The sequence below is a fragment of the Tamandua tetradactyla genome, chromosome 12 (assembly GCF_023851605.1).
Source record: "Tamandua tetradactyla isolate mTamTet1 chromosome 12, mTamTet1.pri, whole genome shotgun sequence".
NCBI lineage: Eukaryota > Metazoa > Chordata > Mammalia > Pilosa > Myrmecophagidae > Tamandua > Tamandua tetradactyla.
Window position 1 is genome coordinate 31,720,490 of NC_135338.1, and position 20,410 is coordinate 31,740,899.

The 20,410-nt window shown below is 39.6% G+C and overlaps 1 pseudogene; it reads right to left on the reverse strand.

The window, feature by feature from the left end:
• Positions 1-19,104: 19,104 nt before the first annotated feature.
• LOC143651393 (vitrin pseudogene) lies at positions 19,105-20,194 on the reverse strand (annotated as a pseudogene).
• Between the last annotated feature and the right edge of the window lie 216 nt (positions 20,195-20,410).

The window sequence follows — 20,410 nt, forward strand, 5'->3', positions numbered from 1 at the left end:
CCCAATATCTCACCCTATTTCTATCTCCTGATGGTCTCTGTTACCAAGGAAATATTCCAAGTTCATTCACTAATGTCAGTTCATATCAGTGAGACCATACAGTATGTGTCCTTTTGTTTCTGGCTAATCACACTCAGCATAATGTCCTTAAGGTCGATTCATGTTATTACATACTTCATAACTTTATTCTGTCTTACAGCTGCATAATATTCCATCTTATGTAAATGCCACAGTTTGTTTAGTCAACTGTCTGTTGATGGACATTTTGGCTGTTTCCATCTCTTGGTAATTGTTAATAATGCTGCTATAGACATTGGTGTGTAAATGTCCATTTGTGTCCTTGGCCTCGTGTCCTTTGAGTAGAGACAGCATATAGATGGGTCCTGTTTTTTCATCCATTCTGCCAGACTATGTCTTTTGATTGGAAAGTTTAATCCATTAATATTCAGTGTTATTACTGCATGGGTAGTACTTTCTTCTACTATTTTGCCTTCTGGATTTTATATGTCATATCTAATTTTCCTTCTTTTTACCTTTACTCATAGTCTTCCTTTCTACACTCTTCTCCACACCTCTCTCTTCTGTCTTCATATCTGTCTCTAGTGCTCCTTTTAGTATTTCTTGCAGAGCTGGTCTCTTGGTCACAAATTCTCTCAGTGATTTTTTGTCTGAGAATGTTTTAATTTCTCCCTCATTTTTGAAGGACAGTTTTGCTGGATATAGAATTCTTCATTGGCAGTTTTTCTCTTTTAATAATTTAAATATATTATCCCACTGTCTTCTCGCCTCCATGGTTTCTGCTGAGAGATCCGCATATAGTCTTATTGGGCTTCCCTTGTATGTGATGGATTGCTTTTCTCTTGCTGCTTTCAAGAGTCTTTCTTTCTCTTTGACCTCTGACATTCTGATTAGTAAATGTCTTGGAGTATGTCTATTTGGATCTATTCTCTTTGGGGTGCGCTGCACTTCTTGGATCTGTAATTTTAAGTCTTTCATAAGAGTTGGGAAATTTTCAGTGATAATTTCCTCCATTAGTTTTTCTCCTCCTTTTCCCTTCTCTTCTTCTGTGACACCCACAACAGGTATATTCATGTGCTTCATATTGTCTTTCAGTTCCCTGCTCATATTTTTCCATTTTTTTCCCTATAGTTTCTGTTTCTTGTTGGATTTCAGATGTTCTGTCCTCCAGTGTTGAAATCCTATGTTCTGTCTCTCGAAATCTACCATTGTAGGCTTCCATTTTTTTTTTATCTCTTCTACTGTGTCTTTCATTCCCATAAGTTCTGTAATTTGTTTTTTCAGACTTTCAGTTTCTTCTTTTTGTTCTTTCCTTGCCTTCTTTATATCCTCCCTCAATTCATTGATTTGGTTTTTGATGAGGTTTTCCATGTCTGTTCGTACATTCTGAATTAATTGTTTCAGCTCCTGTATGTCATTTGAATTGTTGGTTTGTTCCTTTGACTGGATCATATCTTCAATTTTCCTAGTGTGATTTGTTTTTTTTTTGCTGGGTCTAGGTATTTAATTACCTTAATTAGTTTATTCTGGAGATTGCTTTCACTTCTTTTATCTAGGGTTTTCTTGCTGGATGAATTTGTTGTCTATCTGTTCTTTGGCATTCCTTTCAGCTTTATCTGGACCTTTAGCTTAAGTTTTGTTTAACAGAGGAGAATTTTTCAGTTCTTGTTTTCTTGTTTCTTGCCCTGCTTGTGTGGTGCCTTCCCCCACACACACACTTAGGAGGGTCTACTTAGATATTATATACCCCAGCCAGATTTTCCCAGACCAAACTGGCCTCCTATCAGGAGGAAAGAGTCACCTGCGTTGGTTTTCCTTGAGGGTGAGACCCAGCAGGTTGAAAGACTTTCCTGTGAAGTCTCTGGACTCTGTTTTTCTTATCCTGCCCTGTGTGTGGTGCTTGTCTGACTGCAGGTCCCACCAGCATAAGATGATGCGGTACCTTTAACTTTGGCAGACTCTCCCTGCTGGGGGAGAGGTGGAGAAGAAGAGAGGTTGTAAGCTGGTTTTAATGGCTTCAAATTACCAAGCCCTGGTGTCTGAATTCCTTGATGGAGGGATTCCACCTGAGTTGGGCTTCACCCCTCCCCTGGGGAAGGCACAGGCTCCAGACAAGCCTCCAAAAGAGCTCACTTCTGCCTATGCCTGGGGAAGTTGCAGCCTGAATAGTCCTGCCACTGTATCCAAAGGTAGTCAAGCCTTTGTAGATACACAGCCACAAAAACCTCTGTTTCCTTCTTTTTTTCCCCCCCTTTTTCTGTCAGTCCTGCCCCCTTGGCGCTGGGGCAAAAATGAGCAACCTCAGCTTTGATCAGGTTCACCTAAGCTGGGGGCCTATTTTTAGTAGTCAGAATTTGTTAATTAGTTCCAAAATTGGCGTTTGATTATGCCCAGTCCCTGCTGCTGGTAAAGTCCTTTCCTTTCCCCTCTGGGAAGCGGCCTGTGGGGGAGGGTCGCTGGCAGCCGCAGCTTTGGGAACTCACGGTTCGGGGGGCTGCTCGCCACCGGTCCAGCTGGTCCAGACTGGGGTAGGCTGTGTGTCTGGTCACTGACGTGGACCCAGAAGCTGTTCTGTACTGTTTCTGGTTATTTAGTAGTTGTTCTGGAGGACGAACTAAAACGCGCATGTTGTTAAGCTGCCATCCTGACCCAGAAGCCCTCTCTATTACATCTTGGTTAACAAGGTGATATCTACTTAATGCATAAGAATAACCCCTAGGGGTGGGCCACAGTGGCTCAGCGGCAAGAACACTTGCCTGCCATGTCAGAGGACCCGGGTTCGATTCCCGGTGCCTGCCCATGTAAAAAAGAAAAAAGAAGAACCTCCAGGATAACCTCTCCACTCTGTTTGGAATCTCTGAGCCATTGACACTTTGTCTCATTTCCCTCTTCCCCCTTTTGGTCGAGAAGGTTTTCTCAATCCCTTGATGCTAAATCTTAGCTCATTCTAGAGTTTTTCTCAATCACTTGATGCTGAATCTCAGCTCATTCTGAGATTTCTGTCCCACGTTGGCAGGAAGATCCACACCCCTGGGAGTCTTGTCCCCTGTAGACAGGGGGAAGGTGGTGAGTTTGCTTGCTGTGTTGGTGGGAGATAGAGGCCACATCTGAGCAACAAAAGAGGTTCTCTTGGGGGTGACTCTTCGGAATAATTTTAAGTAGACTTGACATATCCTTTGTGGGGTTAAGTTTCATATGAACAAACCCCAAGACTGGGGGCTCAGCCTATAGCTTTGGTTGCCCACATTGCTTGTGAGAATATCAAGAATTCAACTTGGGGAAGTTGAATTTCTCCCAGCTCTCACCATTCCCTCAAGGGGGCTTTGCAAATACTTTTCCACTCACTGATCAAATCACTTTGGGATTCATCAGGGCATCACTTGGAAAAACCAACAAAATCTCATGTCCTATACAAAGTTCCATGTACTTAAGGTGTTCAACCAACTATCTACATAAGTTATATTAGGAGATGCACTAGTCAAAGTATGAATTTCTACCAAATAAACATTTTTTTGTTTTAGTCTCACACATAAGTTGAAATTTTAAAATATTAATTACCATCTATTTTCAGCACACTGCAGTAATGACATTCTTTTGTTCTTCCTCATGCAAGAACATTTTTTAAATTTGTACATTTAGTCACTATCATTATACACTCTAGGCAATCCTAGATTATACGATCTAAATCTTCTCCATTACATCTTGAATAACAAGGTGATATCTATTTAATGCATAAGAATAACCTCCAGGATAACCTCTCGACTCTGGAATCTCCCAGCCATTGACACTTTGTCTCATTTCATTCTTCCCCCTTTTGGTCGAGAAGTTTTTCTCAATCCCTTGATGCTGAGTCTCAGCTCATTCTAGGGTTCTTCTCAATCCCCTGATGCTGAGTCTCAGCTCATTCTGGGATTTCTGTCCCACGTTGCCAGGAAGGTCCACACCCTTGGGAGTCATGTCCCACGCAGCGAGGGGGAGGGTGGTGAGACGGCTCGTCATATTGGCTGGAGAGAGAGGCCACATCTGAGGAATAAAATAGGCTCTCTTGGGGATAACTCTTAGGCCTAAATTTTAAGTAGACTTGACCTATCCTTTGTGGGGTTAAGTTTCATATGAACAAACCCCAAGACTGGGGGCTCAGCCTATAGCTTTGGTTGTCCACACTGCTTGTGAGAATATCAAGAATTCAACTTGGGGAAGTTGAATTTCTCCCTGTTCTCACCATTCCCTGGAGAGGGCTTTGCAGATACTTTTCCACTCACTGATCGAATCACTCTGGGATTCATCAGGGCATCACTCTGGACAAACAAACAAAATCTCATGTTCTACCTGAGATTCCAAGTACTTACGGCGTTCAGTCAAACTATCTACATAAGTTATATTAGGAAATACTCTAGTCAAAATATAAATTTTGTAACAAATACACATTTTGTGCTTTAGTCTCATACAGAAGGTGACATTTTAAAATATTAATTACCATCTATTTTCAGCACCCTGCCATAAGGACATTCCTTTGTTCTTCCTCATGCAATAAGATTTTTAAAAACTGAACGTTGTACATTTCACTATTATTATACACTCAGGGTATTCCTAGATTATACCATCTAAATCTTTAACATCTGTCTTTCTTTCTGATTTCATTTATGTCCCCAGCCCTCCTCCCTCTATCATTCTCCCATGCAGCTTCATTCAGTGTTTTAACATAATTATATTACAGTTAGGTAGTATTGTGCTGTCCATTTCTTAGTTTTTGTATCCAGTCCTGTTGCACAGTCTGTATCCCTTCAGCTCCAATTACCCAATATCTTACCCTAATTCTATCTCCTGATGGTCTCTGTTACCAACTACATATTCCAAGTTTATTCACTAATGTCAGTTCATATCAATGAGACCATACAGTATTTGTCCTTTAGTTTTTGGCTAGTCTCACTCAGCATAATGTTCTCAAGGTCCATCCAAGTTGTTACATACTTCATAAGTTTATTCTGTCTTAAAGCTGCATAATATTCCATCTTATGTAAATGTCACAGTTTGTTTAGTCAACTGTCTGTTGATGGACATTCTGGCTGTTTCCATCTCCTTGCAATTTTAAATAATGCTGCTATAAACACTGGTGTGCAAGTGTCCGTTTGTGTCTTTGCCCTTATGTCCTCTGAGTAGATACCTACCAGTGGTATCGCCAGGCCATATGGCAATTCTATATTCAGCTTTTTGAGGAACCGCCAAACTGCCTTCCACAGCGATTGCAACATTTGACATTCCTACCAACAGTGAATAAGTGTGCCTCTTTCTCCACATCCTCTCCAGCACTTGTGATTTTCTGTTTTGTTGATAATGGCCATTTCTGGTGGGTGTGAGATGATATCTCATTGTGGTTTTGATTTGCATTTCTCTAATGGCCAGGGACGTTGAACATCTCTTCATGTGCCTTTTGGCCATTTGTATTTCCTCTTCTGAGAAGTGTCTGTTCAAATCTTTTTCCCATTTTGTAATTGGATTGGCTGTCTTTTTGTTGTTGAGTTGAACAATCTCTATAAATTCTGGATACTAGAACTTTATCTGATATGTCATTTCCAAATATTGTCTCCCATTGTGTAGGCTGTCTTTTTACTTTCTTGATGAAGTTCTTTGATGCGCAAAAGTGTTTAATTTGGAGGAGTTCCCATTTATTTATTTCTTTCTTCAGTGCTCTTGCTTTCGGTGTAAGATCTATAAAACTGCCTCCAATTATAAGATTTATAAGATATCTCCCTAGTCTTAGACCTAATGTTTCGATCTTTGATTTTCATTTTGAGTTAAGTTTTGTATAGGGTGTGAGATACAGGTCCTCTTTCATTCTTTTGCATATGGATATCCAGTTCTCTAGGCACCATTTATTGAAGGGACTGTTCTGTCTCAGGTGAGTTGCTTGACTGTCTTATCAAAGATCAAATGTCCATAGATGAGAGGGTCTATATCTGAACACTCTATTCGATTCCATTGGTCAATATATCTATCTTTATGCCAGTACCATGCTGTTTTGACCACTGTGGCTTCATAATATGCCTTAAAATCAGGCAGCATGAGACTTCCAGCTTCGTTTTTATTCCCCGGGATACTTTTAGTAATTCGGGGCACCCTACCCTTCCAGATAATTTTGCTTATTGGTTTTTCTATTCCTGAAAAGTAAGTTGTTGGGATTTTGATTGGTATTGCGTTGAATCTGTAAATCAATTTAGGTAGAATTGACATCTGAACTATATTTAGTCTTCCAATCCATGAACACGGTATGCCCTTCCACGTATTTAGGTCTTCTGTGATTTCTTTTAACAGTTTCTTTTAGTTTTCTTTGTGTAGGTCTTTTGTCTCTTTAGTTAAATTTATTCCTAAATATTTTATTCTTTTGGTTGCAATTATAAATGGCATTTGTTTCTTGATTTCCCCCTCAGATTGTTCATTACTAGTGTATAGAAACACTACAGATTTTTGAATGTTGATCTTGTAACCTGCCACTTTGCTGTACTCATTTATTAGCTCTAGTAGTTTTGCTGTGGATTTTTCAGGGTTTTTGATGTATAGTATCATATCATCTGCAAACAGTGATAGTTTCACTTCTTCCTTTCCAATTTTGATGCCTTGTATTTCTTCTGTTTGCCTAATTGCTCTGGCTAGAACTTCCAACACGATATTGAATAGCAGTGGTGATAGTGGACATCCTTGTCTTGTTCCTGATCTTAGGGGGAAAGTTTTCAGTTTTTCCCCATTGAGGATGATATTAGCTGTCGGTTTTTCATATGTTCCCTTTATCATGTTGAGGAAGTTCCCTTTTATTCCTATCCATTGAAGTGTTTTCAACAGGAAAGGATGTTGAATTTTGTCAAATGCCTTTTCTGCATCAATTGAGATGATCGTGATTTTCCTCTTTGATTTGTTGATATGGTGCATTACATTAATTGATTTTCTTATGTTGAACCATCCTTGCATACCTGGGATGAATCCTACTTGGTCATGATGTATAATTCTTTTAATGTGTTGCTGGATTCGATTTGCTAGAATTTTGTTGAGGAGTTTTGCATCTATATTCATTAGAGAGATTGGTCTGTAGTTTTCTTTTTTTGTAATATCTTTGCCTGGTTTTGGTATGAGGGTGATGTTGGCTTCATAGAATGAATTAGGTAGATTTCCCTCCACTTCAATTTTTTTGAAGAGTTTGAGCAGGGTTGGTACTAATTCTTTCTGGAAAGTTTGGTAGAATTCACATGTGAAGCCATCTGGTCCTGGACTTTTCTTTTTGGGAAGCTTTTTAATGACTGATTCAATTTCTTTACTTGTGATTGGTTTGTTGAGGTCATCTATTTCTTCTTGAGTCAAAGTTGGTTGTTCATGCCTTTCTAGGAAGTTGTCCATTTCATCTACATTGTTGTATTTATTAGCATAAAGTTGTTCATAGTATCCTGTTATTACCTCCTTTATTTCTGTGGGTCCAGTGGTTATGTCTCCTCTTCCATTTCTGATCTTATTTATTTGTGTTCTTGTTTGCTAGCTGCTGGAATGCAATACACCAGAAACAGAATGGCTTTTAAAAAGGGGAATTTAATGAGTTGCTGGTTTACAGTTCTAAGACCGAGAAAATGTCCCAATTAAAACAAGTCTAAAGAAATGTCCAATCAGTGGCCTCTAGGGAAAGATACCTTGGTTCAAGAAGGCCGATGAAGTTCAGGGTTTCTCTCTAAAGTGAGAAGGCACATGGCGAACACAGTCAGGGCTTCTCTCTCAGCTGGAAGGGCACATGGCGAATACAGCATTATCTGCTAGCTTTCTCTCCTGGCTTCTGGTTTCATGAAGCTCCCCAGGAGGCATTTTCCTTCTTCATCTCCAATGGATTCTCCGCTTCGTGGTGCTGCAACATTCTCTGCTCTCTCTGAATATCTCATTCTCCTTTTATAGGACTTCAGAAACTAATCAAGACCCACTCAAATTGGTGGAGACATGTCATCCCCTAATCCAGTTTAACAACCACTCGACTAAATCACATCATCCAGGGAGATAATCTCATTACAGTTTCAAACATACAGTATTGAATAGAGATTATTCTACCTTTATGAAATGGGATTTATATTAAAACATGGCTTTTCTTAGGGGGCATACTTCCTTTCAAACCAGCACAATTTGCATCCTCTCTCTTCTTCTTTTTGTCAATCTTGCTAAGGGCCCATCTATCTTATTGATTTTCTTATAGAACCAACTTCTGGTTTTATTGATTTTCTCAATTGTTTTCATGTTCTCAATTTCATTTATTTCTGCTCTAATCTTTGTTATTTCTTTCCTTTTGCTTGCTTTGAGGTTAGTTTGCTGTTCTTTCTCCAGTTCTTCCAACTGGACAGTTACTTCCCCAATTTTTGCCCTTTCTTCTTTTTTGATATAGGCATTTAGGGCAATAAATTTCCCTCTTAGCACTGCCTTTGCTGCATCCCATAAGTTTTGATACGTTGTGTTTTCATTTTCATTTGCCTCGAGATATTTACTGATTTCTCTTGTAATTTCTTCCTTGACCCACTGGTTGTTTAAGCGTGTGTTGTTGAGCCTCCATGTATTTGTGAATTTTCTGGCGCTCTGCCTATTATTCATTTCCAACTTCATTCCTTTATGATCTGAGAAAGTGTTGTGTATGATTTCAATCTTTTTAAATTTGTTGAGACTTGCTTTGTGACCCAGCATATGATCTGTCTTTGAGAATGATCCATGAGCACTTGAGAAAAAGGTGTATCCTGCTGTTGTGGGGTGTATTGTCCTATAAATGTCTGTTAAGTCTAGGTCATTTATTGTGATATTCAAGTTCTCTGTTTCTTTATTGATCCTCTGTCTAGATGTTCTGTCCATTGATGAGAGTGGGGAATTGAAGTCTCCAACTATTATGGTAGATGTGTCTATTTACCTTTTCAGTGTTTGCAGTGTTTGCCTCACATATTTTGGGGCATTCTGGCTTGGTGCATAAATATTTATGATTGTTATGTCTTCAAGTTGAATTGTTCCTTTTATTAGTACATAGTATCCTTCTTTGTCTCTTTTAACTGTTTTACATTTGAAGTCTAATTTGTTGGATATTAGTATAACTACTCCTGCTTTTTTCTGGTTGTTATTTGCATGAAATATCTTTTCCCAACTTTTCACTTTCAACCTATGTTCATTTTTGGGTCTTAGATGTGTTTCCTGTAGACAGCATATAGAAGGATCCTGTTTTTTAATCCATTCTGCCAGTCTATGTCTTTTGATTGGGGAGTTCAATCCATTAACCTTTAGTGTTATTACTGCACGGGTAGTACTTTCTTCTACCATTTTGCCTTTTGTATTTTATATGTCATATCTAATTTTTCTACTTTCTACACTCTTCTCCACACCTCTTTCTTTTGTGTTTTCATATCTGTCTCTAGTGCTTCCTTTAGTATTTCTTGCAGAGCTGGTCTCTTGGTCACAAATTCTCTCAGTGATTTTTTGTCTGAAAATATTTTAATTTCTCCCTCATTTTTGAAGGACAACTTTGCTGGGTATAGAATTCTTGGCTGGCAGTTTTCCTCTTTTAGTAATTTAAAAAATATCATCCCACTGTCTTCTCACCTCCATGGTTTCTGCTGAGAAATCTACACATAGTCTCATTGGGTTTCCCTTGTATGTGATGGATTGCTCTTCTCTTGCTGCTTTCAAGATCCTCTCTTTCTCTTTGACCTCTGACATTCTGACTAGTAAGTGTCTTGGAGAACGTCTATTTGGATCTATTCTCTTTGGGGTGCGCTGCACTTCTTGGATCTGTAATTTTAAGTCTTTCATAAGAGTTGGGAAATTTTCAGTGATAATTTCCTACATTAGTTTTTCTCCTCATTTTCCCTTCTTTTCTCCTCCTGGACACCCACAACACATATAGTCATGCACTTCATATTGTCTTTCAGTTCCCTGAGTCCCTGCTCACATTTTTCTATTTTTCCCTATATTTTCTTTTTCTTGCCAGATTTCAGACGTTCCATCCTCCAGTTCACAAATCCTATGTTCTGTCTCTCGAAATCTACCATTGTAGGTTTCCATTGTTTTTTTCATCTCTTCTACCATGCCTTTCATTCCCATAAGTTCTCTGATTTGTTTTTTCAGACTTTCATTTTCTTCTTTTTGTTCATTCCTTGCCTTCTTTATATCCTCCCTCAATTCATTGATTTGGTTTTTGATGAGGTTTTCCATATCTGTTCATATATTCTGCATTAATTTTTTCAGCTCCTGTATTTCATTTGAATTGTTGGCTTGTTCCTTTGTCTGGACCATATCTTCAGTTTTCTTATTGTGAGTTGCTATTTTTTACTGGCGTGTAGGCATTTAATTACCTTAATTAGTTTATTCTGGAGATTGCTTTCACTTTTTTTACTTAGGGTTTTCTTGTGGAAGAATTTCTGTTCTATCGGTTCTTTGACATTCAGTTCAGCTTTATCTGGACCTCTAGCTTAAGTTTTGTTTATCAGAGGAGAAATTGTCAGTCCTTGGTTTCTTGTTTCTTGCCCTGCTTTATGGTGCCTTTCCCCCCACACACACACACACTTAGGAGGGAAACTTAAGTATTATAGACCCCAGCCGGATTTTCCCAGACGAAACTGGCCTCCTATCAGGAGAAAAGAGTCTCCTGCATTGGTTTTCCCTGAGGGTGAGACCCAGCAGGTTGAAAGACTTTCCTGTCAAGTCTAGAGTCTGTTTTTCTTATCCTGCCCAGTATGTGGTGCTTGTCTGCCGGCAGGTCCCACCAACATAAGTTGATCTAGCACCTTTAACTTTGGCAAACTCTCCCTGCTGGGGGTGTGGTAGAGACAGAGGAGAGGTTATAGGCTGTTTTTTTGTTATTTATTAATTTAAAAAATTAACAAGAAATGAATAAAAATATTAATGTATCATTCCATTCTACACATATAATCAGTAATTCTCAATATCATCACATAGTTGCATATTCATCATTTCTTAGAACATTTGCATAGATTTAGAAAAAGAAATAAAAAGACAACATAAAAAGAAATAAAACGATAACAGAAAAAAAAGATTATACATACCATACCCCTTACCCCTCGCTTTCATTTATCACTTGCATTTCAAACTAAATTTATTTTAACATTTGTTCCCCCTATTATTCATTTTTATTCCATTTCTTCTACTCATCTGTTGATATGGTAGATAAAAGGAGCATCAGACACAAGGTTTTCACAATCACAGAGTCACACTGTGAAATCTATATCATTGTTCAATCATCATCAAGAAACATGGCTACTGGAACACAGCTCTACATTTTCAGGCAGTTCCCTCCAGCCTCTCCACTACATCTTGAACAACAAGGTGATATCTACTTAATGTGTAAGAATAACCTCCAGGATAACCTCTTGACTCTGTTTGGAATCTCTCAGCCATTGAGACTTTGTTTCATTTCACTCTTCCCCCTTTTGGTCAAGAAGGTTCTCTCAATCCCTTGATGTTAATTTTCAGCTTATTCTAGGGTTTTTCTCAATCCTTTGATGCTGAGTCTCAGCTCATTCCAGGATCTCTGTTCCATGTCGCCAGGGAGGGCCACACCCTTCGAAGTCATGTCTCACGCAGAGAGGGGAAGGGTGGTGAGACTGCTCTTCGTGTTGGCTGGAGAGAGAGGCCACATCTGAGCAACAAAAGAGGTTCTCTTGGGGGTGCCTCTTAGAACTAAATTTTAAGTAGACTTGACCTATCCTTTGTGGGGTTAAGTTTCATATCAAGAAACCCCAGGACCGGGGGCTCAGCATTTAGCTTTGGTTGTCCACACTGATTGTGAGAATATCCAGAATTCTTCTTGGGGAAGTTGAATTTCTCCCTGTTCTGTAGGCTAGTTTTAATGGCTTCAAATTACCAAGCCCTGGTGTCTGAGTTCCTTGAAGGAGGGATTCCACCTGAGTTGGGCTTCACCCCACCCCTCGGGAAGCACACACTCCAGACAAGCACTCAAAGGAGCTTGTTCCTGCCTATGCCTGGGGCAGTTGCAGCCTGAGAAGCCCTGCTGCTATATTCAAAGGCAGACAAGCCTTTGTAGAAACACAGCCACAAAAACCTCTGTTTCCTTCTTTTTTTTTTCCTTTTTCTGTCATCCCTGCCCCCTTGGTGCCAGGGCAAAAATTATCGACCTCCACTTTGACCAGGTTCACTTGAGGTGGGGGCCTATTTTTAATAGTCAGAATTTGTTAATTAATTCCACAATTGGCATTTGGTTGGGCTCAGCCCCTGCTGCTGGTCAAGTCTCTTTCCTTTCCCCTCTGGGATACAGCCTGTTGGGGAGGGGCACCACCACCATTGCTTGGGGATCTAACGGTTCTGGGGGGGCTTGCAGTCAGTTCAGCTGGTCCAGACTGGAGTACACTGTGTGTCCGGTCACTGACGTGGCCCCAGGAGCTGTTCTGTACTGTTCCTGGTTATTTAGTAGTTGTATTGGAGGACGAACTAAAATGCTCACATTATTAAGCCACCATCTTGGCCTGGCAGTCTTAACTTCATTCCTCTTTCTGCTTTTAAGATCTTTTTGTCAGTTGGTTTCTGCTGTTTCACCACCAAGTATCTAGATGTGGATTTTTAAATTTATCCTGCTTGATAATTTTTAGATTTCTTGTAGCTGCATATTTATGCTTTTCATGTGTTCTAAAACATCCTCTCTTTGAATATTGCCCCTCTCATCTCCTCTGGAACTTTAATTAGGGTCCTATTAAACCTTTTAGTTCTCTTCTCCAAGATTCTTAGTCACTCATATTTTCCATTTACTTTTCTCTCTTTATTGCACTGTGTAATTTTTAATCTATCTTTTTTTTTTTTGGTATGCTATATGGTTAATCTATCTTTTTTTTTTTTCTCCAACTGGACCTAATGTGCTCTGTGGACCATCATTTGTTTTAAATTTTTCATTATTTATATATTCACTTGTAAAAGTTAATTTGGTTCTTTTTTATATTTGCCTAATAATTTTATTGGTCATTTGTCATTAAAATTTTTAGGACTTTAAAAAATTTCATTAAACATTTCATACATGGTCATTTTTTTTCAGTTTCAAAAAGTTAATGTTTATAAATATAAACTTAAAGCTCAACAATGAGGAGACAAGAATTGTAGATTCAAAGTACATTCTCCACCATCAACTATCAAAACATGTGTTTGGTGCTATGGGCCATCCATGGCATTAACTGGGAATAAATACAACCTTAATCTCAACACAATACCAAGTTCATGGCACCTAAGGAACCATACTCAAAACTAACTCCCCTTACAACTACCTCAAAAGTGTTTTGTTTGCAAATAAAGTGTCAATGGCTGAGCGATCCCCAACAGAGTGGAGAGGTTATCCTGGAGGTTATTCTTACACATTATATATAGATATCACATTTTTAGTTAAGATGTAACAGAGAGGCTGGACGGAACTGCCTGAAAATGTAGAGCTGTGTTCCAGTAGCCATGTTTCTTGAAGACGATTGTATAATGATATAGCTTTCACAATGTGACTGTGTGAATGTGAAAACCTGTGTCTGATGCTCCTTTTATCTACCTTATCAAGAGATGAGTAAAACATATGGACTAAAGATGAATAATAGGGGGAACAATTGTTAAAATGAATTTAGATTGAAATGCTGGTGATCGGTGAGGGGGTGGGGTATGGGGTATGTTATGTATGAATTTTTTTCTGTTTTCTTTTTATTTCTTTTACTGAATAGATGCAAATGTTCCAAGAAATGATCATGATGATGAATATGCAACTAGGTGATGATATTGTGAATTACTGATTATATATGTAGAAAAGAATGATCAAAAGTTAGTAATGTTTGCGTTTCTTTGGTGTTTTTTGGTATTTTTTTAATTTAAAAATTAATTAAACAAACAAAAAAGCGTTTTGTTTGCTTGTTTTTTTTTTTTTAACAAATAAAAGAGTCCCCAGAATCTACACTATATCTGTGATGGAGAAAAACTGACTTCAATAAGTGACTATGATGATAGTCACCTTTGAAATATCACACATACAGCTGTATGCATGCATGTGCATGTGGGTATATGTGTAGTTTGTGTGTAAAACCTTTCAAAAGAGATTTGGAAACTTAGCTCTCAGTGTTCTAGTTTGCTAGCTGCCAGAATGCAATATACCAGAAACAGAATAACTTCTAAAAAGGGGAATTTAATAAGTTGGTAGTTTACCGTTCTAAGGCCAAGAGTATGTTCCAATTAAAACAAGTCTATAGAGATGTCCTATCTAAGGCATCCAGGAAAGATACCTTGATTCAAGAAGGCTGATGAAGTTCAGGGTTTCTCTCTTAAGTGAGAAGGGAAATGGTGAACACAGTCAGAGTTTCTGTCTTGGCTGGAGAGGCACATGGCGAGCGCGGTGTCATTTGCTAGCTTTCTCTCCTGCCTTCCTGTTTCATGATACTCCCCGGGAGGCATTTTCCTTCTTCATCTTTGAAACTCTGGCTAGTGGATTCTCTGCTTCGTGGTGCTGCAGCATTCTATGTTCTTTCTGGATCTCCTTCATTCTTTAAAATATTTCCTCTTTTATAGGACTCCAGAAACTTATCAAGTCCCACCCAAACGGGTGGAGACATGTTGTCACCTAATCCAATTTAACAACCACTCTTGATTAAATCAGAGCTCCAGGGAGATGATCTGATTACAGTTTCAAACATACACGATCGAATAGGGCTTATTCTACCTTTATGAAATGGCATTTTGATTAAAACATGGATTTTCTAGGGGACATACATCTTTTCAAACCCACACACTGGGGAACTGTTTTTTTCGTTCTTTCTTTCCTTGAGACCAGTCTATGGTAAACATACATTGTTATTTTTATGTTCTGTGTCTAATTATTTCAATATCCGGATTTATTAGGAATTTAAATCTGTTCGTTTTGCATCTGCAGGTGTGATGATGGCTTGTTCCTAATATTCTTTGTGCTGTTTAATTTTGTTTTGGCAGGGGAGGTGCAGGATCCAGGAATGTGCTTTTTAATTTTGAGCTCATATTTGATGTCAAAATCTTGAAGCCTAAATTAGGGCTTCTTTTCTCCATAGAGAATTTGTGTTTGCTTTAGCTGAGAAGTTGAGGGTATTGCTTACATGGGACCACTTTAACCTCCTTTCAGGGCTCAGCTTAATCTGGTAAACTCACTTTCACATGCTCTATCTGGTTGAGGAATCCAGGTTTGATTTCCAGATTCTGTGCTAATTCCCGTGCTACCTCATTTGTCCTCCCTCTACAGGCCTAAGACATAGCTCGGATGATATTTCTCCAGGAAGCTTGCTCTGACATCACCAGATTTAATGCTGGGCTAAATCTTCCTACCACTACTGTGTGCGTCTCTGTCATTCTATTTCAATAACCCCCCATTTTTCAAGGCTACGTAAGAGAGTCTCTCTTCTTTACAACTGAAGGCATGATCTAACTCACCATTTTGTATTAAAATTGCTTTTATTTACACACATTTCCTATTATACTCAATATCATTATTTGTTTTTGAAAACTTTAGGTCTAACACAATTATAGATTTATCCTCTATAATTACGCAAACATTTAAATAATGCTAATTGGCAGTAGTATGAAATTTACAAAGTCTTCATCTTAATGATAAAGTAGCCTTTGATGACAAAGATGTAGAGAAAGAACTGATTGATTGATACCTGGGGGTGTAAAATGTTCTATGTTTTGCTATTTTTTTAATGAAAAACGTATTGTGGTTTTTAATTTTTTAATCAAACATTAATTTTGTGCATATTATGTCCAGCTTGGCCATTTGAAGGTGAAAAAACACATGGTCCTTTCCTTTAGGAGCTCAATGTCTAATAGGGGAGACAATGTGAACCAGCACCTCATTATCATACAGTGGTATACCCTTAAATGATGAAGCAGGAACGAAGCTACATGACTGCTCTTCTGGGAGACCAGGACTACATTAGGCCTCATCTCCAGCAGTTCTTATGATAGTTCAGGTGACTTAATAAGAATTCAAATAATTTCTTCCTCCCAATCCAGGGTGAAAGGGCCTATTTAGTCATCTGCTATTTTAAATATGTTTTAGCCATTCTTTCTCTGCTTTCCTCTTCTGTTATCATTTCACCGATCCTTGTCTCCAGTTTAAAGTTTGATCCAGCTAAGTAATGTTTTTCCAGTTAAGGCAAAGCTTTCCTGATATATCACCCAGTAATGCTACTAACCAGTTTGGGTCAGATGTAGCCATGGGAATAAGGTAAAAATGTACATAATGTGGCCATCTTTATCCGTATGAATTATCTACAGACACTTTCCTTAGGAAGGACCTCTGAAGAAAGACTCCTCAGGAAGGGGTCAGTTGGCATTAGAGGTGAATTGCTTGGCCTGGTCTCTACAAGTGATAGACAGGCGTATCATTTAGGGCTCTCTCTGATGCAAGGGATGAAAACTCAAACTAATTTAGGTAAAGGTGAGTTTATTAGCTTCTGTGCCAGTTTGAAAATACTATGTACCCCAGAAAAGCCATGTTTTAATCCTGATTCAATCTTATGGGGGCAGCCATTCCTTTTAATCCTAATCCAAAATTGTAGGGCAGAAGCTTTTGATTAGATTAACTCCATAGAGATGTGGCTCCCCATTCCAGGTGGGTCTTAATTATCTTACTAGACTATGTTAAAAGAGCAAATATTTTGGAAAGAGTCAGAAACAACAGAGCTGACAGAGAGAACCAACAGAAACTTCAGAGCAGAGCTGACACAGATGCCTACACTTGGAGAACAAAGACAGCGATATTTGGAGATGTTTAGAGCCCAGCAGACATTGCCATGAGATGTTAAGCAAGCCAGAAAGAACCTGGAGAGAGCACGAGCTGAAAGTCAGCTTTGGAGAAGCAAAGTGAGGAATCCCCACTGGAACAGAGGCTGAAAACAACAGAGCTGAGGAGCAAGGGACTAGGAGATTCTAGCCACATGACTTCCCAGCTGGCAGAGGTGTTCCTGACCCATAAGCCTTCCTCGAATTAAAGTATCTTTCCCTTGATCCCCTATTTGGATATTCTTTTTTCTTCTTCTTTTTTTTCCTTTTTTTTTTTTTTTTACTTCACCATAAATTGCTTTTATTATATTAAGGCCCTTATATAATAGTTATATTTTAAAACTATTTTTGAAGGCAATTTTTCTTTAAAAAGTTAAAATGACTTATAGGTACCCATTAAAGCAACATTGAAAAAACCCTTTATATTGATTATCTTCCAATCAAAACAGACAGAATAATTGCACCTAGTACTTAAGTTTTTAAATTTCTTGGCTTAGCAGTCTCTAATACCATGTCATTGATATCTTTCTGAAGAATTTCCTTCTTTAAAATGATTATTCTTACTTTGAAGTTTTTGAACAAAACTGTGATTGCCTTCAAAGTAAATTTTATGGTTAATAAATTAGAAATTGCTGACACCTTTCATTGATTACTTGCTATAGACCATGATATTTTTATTGACAATATACTCTCTCTCCAGCTACTGAGAGATTTGGTTAGCTCCAATTCTAATGTGTTATGCAATTTTTTATTCCAAGTATTAACACAGGTACTATCTTTTGCCTCCATTCAGAGTAAGATTCTTCAACACACATTTTTATAAAACATAACATGTCAGGTAAGTCATCTCTTCTTATGATTATTTTGGATGTTCCACCATTGCATATGTAGTTTATCCCCTAATAGATGAGTTTTTGGCAGAAGCTGGAGGTCAAAAGTGAAGTTCAACCAAACCTGTCCTGCTTATTTTAATGCATCTATGAATAACATTATCTAGCTAAGTGAAAAATCCAGGACAGAAGCTAAAGTAGATGGGACCCAGGACAACTGGAAAAAACAGGGAGTCTCTCCACCCTGACACCTGTCACTATCTTTGGTGACTTGGAGAGCTGCACAATGTTGATGACACCATAACCTCCCTTATGAGTCAGCTCAGTGACTCCCTATCCTGGGTGCATATCAGAACCACCAGGAGAGCTCTGAAAAAAGATGCCAGTGACTGGGCTTCCTGCCCCAGAGACTCAGATTTCATTGGGATAGGGGTAGACCCCAGGAATCAGCACTTTGAGGCTCCCAGGTAATTCTAGTGTGCAGCCCAGGCTGAGAGCACTTGCATCTCTGCAGTGGACCATTTTTAAGCAAAATCAACCCAGTCCTCCAGGGCTGTTCCTCAAATGCTACTGAAGCAGTTACATGTACTCAGTGATTCAGACAATTGAGAAGAGGGAGGCAAATCAGGAGAAGACATGCTGCTGCCACATTTTCACTACCCCTGCCCCACCCTCTTAGAGGTGCTGTCACTGTGGGCCTGGGTGAGTGCACAGCAGGTGCCCTGGGGAGCCAGGAGGACAGGAGAGACCCCACCATGAACCCAGCACATGCCAGCCAGAATGATACCTGGAGTGCTTGTAAACATTAATTAAGCAACTCCTACAATATCATGACAAAATGAAACTTGTTGTGGGCTACAAAACTCTGAGAGACAAGAATTTAAAAATCTCAGCAAAGCTCCATTTCAGCCTGTCACAAGTGCTGCCCTCGATTCTGAACGTTATTCTGAAAGCAACTGTCAAGATGTAAAATCCCCAGCATGCTCAAAAATGATTTATCTTTTTGGCTTAGTCTACAAATATAGGATCATCTTTCTAACTCCAAGTTTTGAAGTACAAAAAACAGCAATAGCAAAGAAGAGCACAGCACATTCTTTTCCCCAGCCCTCCATGCCTGCACCCTGGGTCTGCCCCGTATCTGCGCCATAAAGCGCTGGGGGGTGTCCGAAGAGCCAACCGGTAAAGCAGTATTTGCTGGGGAGCCGCACACTCTGAGTTCAGTTACGAGGCTGTGAATTAAACTCTGTACAAATGTTCTGTATGATTGTGGGGACGAATTTGTAGAGGTTGTCAAACTCGTCCACGAAGAAGGAGTGGTCCCTGGCAGGGTGAGTGGCGATGACGTCCAGCTCATCTGGTGCAGCCCAGACAATACCTTCGGCATAGATGATCACTCCCTTCTGATGGGCAGCCATTGCTGGGATTTGGATGTCATCGTAGGACCTCCCATCGGTGATGGGGATCATTAGTTTCCTTTTGTTGGGCTTGGACTTCTTGAAGAGTTGTTCCAGGGCGAAGTTGATGGTTGCCCCCATGCTGGTCCCTCCACTCCAGTAGCCCACTCTTTTTTTTTTTTTTTTTTAATACATGGGCAGGCACCGGGAATCGAACCCGGGTCCTCTGGCATTCCAGGCAAGTGTTCTTGCCTGCTGAGCCACTGTGGCCCGCCCCAGTAGCCCACTCTTTTGATGGCATTCAGGATGTCGGACTTGGTGCTGTACTTCTTGAACCCAAACTCCAGCCGCTGCTTGTAGGTGTACTGCACGGCACCAATTCACATGTCTGTGTCTGAAATCTCAAACTCCTTGCTTAAGTTGGCCACGAACTGCAGAATGGTGCGGAAGTTGCCAGTCCTAACACTGCTGGAGCTGTCAATGATGAAGCCTATGTGTGCTCAGTTTAGGCAGGTCTTGCTGCAGGCCAGTCGGTCAGTGTCACAGACCCGCTTCACCAGGGGCTGCGCGGTCTTGTGGAGGATGAACCAGTTCTGCACATTGAGGGAGTAGAAGCCATTTGTTCTGCACACAACTTTGTTTGCGAAGTTGGGCTCCATCACATAATGCTTTTCACTTTCAATGGCACCTTCAATGGTGATGAAGAAAATGTTGATTCCTGACTCTGGCTAGTCTTGCAGCCTCCTCCACTATGTCTGTGGGCCAGCCGTCCACCATCACCATGGCCACATTAGGAGAACCGCCTCAGTTTCCATTGGTTTTGGAAAAGAAGTTCTTGTTCAAGAAGGGGATGGCACTGTCCACATTTGACTGCCCTCTTCTCTGTGTAATTTTCTCTATGACCATCTTCACATCTCTGGAACTCATGTGTCTCTTGAGGTTAAATGTGGTGGCAGGGCTGCCTCAATATGACTCAAGTCCTCTTCTATTGGGTGGACACACGTGCCTCTAATCATACTTTTCCTTGGTTCAATTCAGTGGATTGACCCGGGGTTCAGTGTGACCCTCCTTGATGTCGGCAATTTCCTGCTGAATGCTGATCATGGCGTCACAGAATCTGTACAGCTTTGCCTTGTCTTCTGATTCCATGGGCTCTACCATAAGGGTCCCTGCACAGGCCAGGACATGGTAGGTGCATGAAATTCATAATTCTGGAATCTCTAGCAATGTCCCCGTCCTCAATAGTGGCAGACTTTTTTTTTTTTTTAACTTTTTTTATTGTATAGTATAGCAATACTATACAATAAATATATACAAAGCAAAGAAAGAAAAATAGCAATAGTTTTCAAAGCACTCTTCAACAAGTAGTTATAGGAT